The 6,000-nt window shown below is 45.5% G+C and overlaps 1 protein-coding gene across 3 annotated transcripts in view; it reads right to left on the bottom strand.

Annotated features, from left to right (window-relative positions):
• Positions 1-4,513, bottom strand: part of ZNF217 (zinc finger protein 217) — a 28,588-nt gene extending 24,075 nt beyond the window's left edge. Inside the window, exon 1 of one of the 3 annotated variants that reach the window (XM_062613960.1) lies at positions 4,387-4,513. The gene's annotated coding sequence lies outside the window, so the exon portion shown is untranslated. Of the gene's footprint in view, positions 1-3,754; positions 3,962-4,013; positions 4,234-4,386 lie in introns of those variants that run through there. The other 2 variants (XM_062613961.1, XM_062613962.1) reach the window with 2 other exon arrangements.
• Between the last annotated feature and the right edge of the window lie 1,487 nt (positions 4,514-6,000).

The following is a 6,000-nucleotide window of genomic DNA, read 5'->3' on the forward strand; positions in this document are numbered from 1 at the left end:
AAAGAAAAACTTTTTGTTCCTAAAGTCACCTTGAAAAAAGGGGTTCAAGAGTCATCAGAAGAGACCCAAAGTCCATTAAAAATAAACAGTAGTTTGAAATTAATGTAGTTATGAGATGTGGAAAGAGTATCTGATTGGAACGCTGATGTTCTAAATCAAGAGTCTCAAAAATAAGAGGGCTGAGCTGGCAAATGGCAGCCCTGCTGTAACTGAAATGTACTGTCTTGCTATATTTAAAGACAATACCTCAACAGTTAAGTATTAAAACATTTGAAGAGAGATAAATAAGTGTAAGACACAGGCAAATATCCTTGGTTATTTAATCATCCTGAAAGCAGTGTGGAAGTGTGAGGGTGAGTTCAAAGGTCAAACTCTTCTTTCAGCTTCTTGCAAAGAAAAGAAAGCTTAGCCCATTCCACCTTAGGGAAGGGGGGGGGGGGGACACTGTTCTTTCCATATGCCAGCGGTAGTCACAGCATTTCATAACACAGGAAAGAGGTAGTGTATTTACATATACAGTGCATCGAATCTTTTACTAGGACAATGAATTCCAAATCAAGATTCTGGTTAGAAAGAGTTGGGACAACAAAAAGTCCCAAAGAACAAAGGGAAGTTAAAATGTGCTTAACATTTCCCCTGAATTTCTTAATTACAAACTCTCAGATTTTTGTAACTAAATTTCTTGTAATGAGCGTTTGGAAAGTCTAAGTGAGATCTACAGTTCCCTTTTAAAATAATTTCCCCCGATCACAGTAATAATTTAGAACTTTGTTCATATAAAATATTATATTAAACAAGGTTCTACATTAAAATACTGTAGTAAGGGAAAGACAGATACTGAAGATTAGCAATAAGTGCTCAAAAAGGAATTTTTTGAGTGTGAACTAATGAAAGGGGAAACCAAAAACCTTTGTGTAAGACAGTCTGATAAAAGGTGCTAAATTTTATTATCTTCCTCTTTCTAGCCCTTACCCTAAATCTTGCTCTCCCACTCCTTCCAAAACAAAGCAAAACAAACAAACAAAAAAATTATTCAGTTAAAATTAAGAGAAAAAAGATTAAAAAAATCCTCTCCTCTAATCCAAAGCCTGGAAGCCATTCTCTAAAGGCGACTTAATATGAAACTTTGTTTACAAGATACAAATATAGCCTTCTTACCACATTCAAAACCAGAAAACATCCACTTATTTAAAGAAATGGTTTTTTTTTCTATTTTGATCAACAAGGACGTAGGTATTCATTTTAAATTTAAATTTGGCCCCAATACTGCCACATGAATGCTTTAAGCTCATATATGATATGCACTGTTTAAGAATGTTTAAACAAAGGAAGTAGGAAAAGCCTCAAAATACACAGCAAAACTTAATGGCTTCAGTTTTAAAATATATACTGATTGCAGCATGGCAAAATTATTCTCTTATGCTTACAGCCAGTCTTCAGAAAGAATAAGTGCAGTCAGTGTACTAATTTGTCCCACTGGAAATTCTGTATAAAGCATCTACCTAAAATAAACAAGGCTTCGCAGCAAGAATCGTCAGTTGCCATTAAGGACACACCTTAAAGTTCTTGCCACACAGTAACTAAACAAGTACAAACTAGTGGTGACTGTTTGCTACTTTTGTCTTAAAAGTTAATGAGATCAATTCACCCCTCAGTATCAGATCTTCAGATAATTTTCTCAAAAATGCAAGAGACAAACAACCCCCAAACACGAATATCGAGGATTTGAGTGTCTGATGTTTTATCAGAATGTCTAAGGTTCTTATAAAGACAAACATAAAGATGAACATTTTAACCTGACACCACGTAATACTAAAAGGTAAAACGCTTAACCGCTCAGAATACTAGTGCTCTGGTACTGGAAGGCAGCTGTTGTTCCCCTGCCTTTTCTTTTGTTGTGCTTAATCTCATGTCAAGTCATTCAACCAACTCCAAAGCGATGAAGACATAATTGAAAACCTTAACTAAAAAACTGATCTACTGTTCTTAAATAGCTGCATATACCGTTTAACGATTAAAAAAGGCTAACATATAAAACAGCAGCAGTAGAATTTAAATCAGCAACTCTGGTGTACGCAGAAGAGTTGCTTGGCTGTAGGCCAAGCCAATCAATAATCACTGTAATAGCCATGTTTCTAAAGTTATTTGTTTTTCATATTCACCAACCTAAAAACTTAAAGCCAAAACTCATGCTGATTTCAAGAACGAGCTGTGAGATACAAAATCCAAATATTTTGTGCAGAATTACAATACTGCTTATTAAAAAAATGTTACAGAAAGATTAGTGATCACAAAGCCACATTCCTGCCACAGATCTTAAAATATTGACTCAGTTACAGAACTAGTAAAGGGGAAGAAAAAATACCTCCTCCACCCTTTCCCTCTTCCCTCTCCCTCTGCCAAAGAATGCAGTTTATCCTACTTATTTGAAACTGTCCTTTTATATTATCCAAGGAAACGCTTAAACCTTAGTGTGGACATCACAAATTAAAGTATTAGTCGTATTCCCAAACCTACAGTTAATAAGAGCTCCTAAGAGCAATAAAAAATGGCGTTAAAGCATTTGCAAGCCATTGTCATAGCACTGTGCTCCGATACCTTTGCAGACGCAAAAACAGCCCCCACCAACCATGTAAGCACTGGTCAGCAAGTCAATGCCTGCTATTCAACTTGTAGTTAGGCGTTTTATTTCTGTGTCTTCCAGATCATATCACTCCTGCATTTCAGGGCCTAATAAAATGTGAAGAATGATATGCTCCTTCTCTCTCCTTGCATCTGAAACTGTGTTATTTCCCTCTCTTCTTTTTCACACATTCTTACAAAAACTTCCCTTTTCACGTACTTCTATAAGAAAATATTTCACTGCATCTACTTCAGTTCCCATTTCTATTTTCGATTTTCACTAGATCCTTCTGCTACTGCCTCCCCCTCAAACCCACTGGTAGAAACTGATGTAGTTTTAAAGCTCTCAAGGTCATTTCAGAAATGGAAAAAAAAAAATGTTACCTAAAAAAACATTTAAACACACAAAACCCCTAAACTAAACCCTTTTCAAATTCAAACGCCTTTCATCAGCAGATCAATAACCCAACATAAAGATTTTTGTTCACCACCACTTCAAAACTATTACACTCCAATTCAGATACTTACAGGGAGTCACACAGCACATTTTATGGGATGGCTCATTAGAGCACACACAGATCTTACTTTGGCTGCAGGTTTTCTGTGTGGGAAACAAACAAACAAACAAAAAACCCACCCCCACCCCACCCCCCCGAAACAGAAAGTCCAGTGGGTATCACGGAACAGGAATGAAATCCAATCTCTAGATATTCTAGAATTTGATTGTCCTCTCTTGGCAACCTCTTTTGTTGCTTAAGAAGTCAGTTGAGACTTAATTATTTATTTTCTAAACTTCCTATTCCCCTTTAAAAAAAAAAAAAAAAACACGACGCCAAAGAAATTATCAGGAAGGGCTCAGTCTTTAGAAGACAAAGGTAAACGAAACAAAAACTGGCAAAACGGATCAATAAACTTTTCATTAACAAGCCCCCCTTCCTCCGCCCCATGAGCCACTTACTACAAATCCTTCTTCCAGGAACATCTTTGACTCACAAAGAAATAAGTCTGTTCCCGCTCCACCCCCACCACCCCATCACCACCCGGCAGAAAAGCACCCCCAAAACCCAGGCTCGACGCCTGGAGTATTGAAAAGCAAACACCCAGGTACAGGAGGGAAGTTTCAGACACCTACTTGTGCGGGGGGAGCCGGGGAAGGGGACGTGATCCCGAGGACAGCGGGAACTTTGGCGCTGGGAGTGAAGGAGGGAGGGTTTCTCCCTCCGCGCCCGCCACCTCCCACTGCCCAGGAAGGGGGTCTCGTTACCTGCTGCTCGGACGCGGGGGGGGGACGGAGGCTGGCGCGGCCCGAGCTGGGCCGGCTGCTGCACACCTGGCCCCCCCTCCCCGGCCCTTCCTACCCCCACCCAGGGACCCGCGTCCCCCCCACACACCTGCCCTTCCTCTTCCTCCTGTTCCCCAGGGGCGGTCAGTGCGCCTCGCCAGCCTCCCAGGCGCCGGGACAACACGGGGATGGGCGGCCCTGCTTTCTCGGGGGGGGGGGGCGGGGGCTGAGGCGTTGAGCACCCCCCCTTTTTCCTCACAAGGAAGGGAGAGTGTATGCCCCAGATCCCCTCAACATGTCCCGGAAGACAGCTGCCCTCCCACCCCCCCGCGCTCGGTCACACAACCAGGTCCTCACGGCAGAGACCGCCCCGAGGGGAAGGGGCTGCGCCTCCCTCAGGTGCCGCTGTGAGGGTGGGGGGGAGCAGGAGGAGGACAGAGGGGCCGGAGCCCCCTGGAAGTTGACCCCCAGCCCTCCCTCACCTGTGCCCGGGCCGCCTCCCCCGGCCGGCATCCTGAGGTGGGGGCGGAGGGAGGAGGGGAGAGGGGGCGGCCGCCCGCGGTGCCGCCGGAGCCCGGACTCGGCGGCGCTGGCGCTCGGGGCACTGTTTGTAAACCGCTCCCGCGGCAGCTGTTGCTGGGGCAGCCCCGCCGCTCGGCCACGCCCCGCCGCGCAGGGCACGCCCCCCCGCTTGACGCAGGCCACGCCCCCTCCCCGGTGGGGCGGGCGGGCTGTGATGCGCGGGGTGGGCGGCGAGGCCTGGCCCTGCCGTGACGGACCGCGGCCGGTGGTGCCCCGGGTCGGGCCTGCCGGTGGGGATGGCACCACCGCGAGTGGCTGGGCCCTTTGTGCCGCCGCCGTGCCAGGTGGAAGCTCGAGAAGCGGCGGCGGTTGCGCGGCCCCGTAACAGCGGCGGGTCGGGGCCCGGCCGGCCTTTGTGTGTTGTGATGCGGGGGGACGCGGCGATGGCATCGCTCTGAATGACAAAGCGCGGCGAGGGCCGTTACATAAAGCCTTATATTGCCTGACATAAGCGTACGCCCGGCAGGGGCCATCAGGGGCCTTCCCTGTGCTTTGTAAATGTAAATAAAAGCGATGCACATCCTAAGTGTTGTCCATCGGGTTCCTTTGGTGGGTCGTTGGTGGGTGAGATGGCCGTCGCTGGCCTGCCCTGAGGAGACCAAGGGCCTGCAGTTCAGTAAGTGGGCCCCACATTGGGGCTGCTGCCTCGTGGGGAGGTGAAGCAACATGGACACCGGGCTGTTTGCTGCAGACATGGCCCAAAAGGCCAGGGATTCATGTATTTTGCATTTCTTTCAACAGTCGTAAGCGCTCAGCTGTTCCGTTTGGCATAGCATTGCTGCTTCTCCCGAGGTACGGATGCCAAAGTGGAATTAAACAGCAGACAAAGACCTTTTTTTTTTTTTTTTTTTTCCCGAGTATTCCAGTTGTAACTGAGGAGCTTTTTAGGAGTTAAATGTGGTCTGTGATACTGTTAGCAAAATGCTTAATCTCTGCTAGACTCTGAGGTTAGCACCTTCTGCAAGTAAATGGGTTAAGAAGTGAGCTTCCATGTGGTCTCTCGTTTCTTTCCCCAAAGACACACAGAGACCTGTTAAAGTCAGTTTAGTTTACATCAGTAGGTTTAGGTCACACCCAGTGGCTTATTTGCTTCAACATAAAAATCATCCTTCCTGAATTGCCGACATTTCTGAAATAATGGCAACTAAAATTATGTGGGGGTTGTTTTAAAGTTTTCTCAAAATGTTTTCCTGAATGTTAAAAAACCTCTGTGTAACCCAAGAGCACAGGGTTTTGCCTTATTCTGCTTCTTCACAGGTTCTCAGGCATTAAGTCTTGATCCTCCCACTGCCCAAAACGGTCCAAGAGGTTTAAATTGATACAAAAGGGAACTGGTGTAGGGCTTCTTGCACAATCAGCAATTTCAGTTGTTTTTATAAGTGCGATTTTTTCTTGCAGTATGATGTGTCCAAGCGAGGTGTTTATACATGCATGCAGAATATTCCACTGCATTGCAAGAGCTTCACATTTCTTTGTAACTTGCTGCACACAAATTTATACTATGTGACCAAACC

This window comes from Pezoporus occidentalis, unplaced genomic scaffold (genome assembly GCF_034315485.1).
Source record: "Pezoporus occidentalis ecotype Australia unplaced genomic scaffold, CSIRO_AGI_Poc_V1 ctg171, whole genome shotgun sequence".
Classification (NCBI taxonomy): domain Eukaryota; kingdom Metazoa; phylum Chordata; class Aves; order Psittaciformes; family Psittacidae; genus Pezoporus; species Pezoporus occidentalis.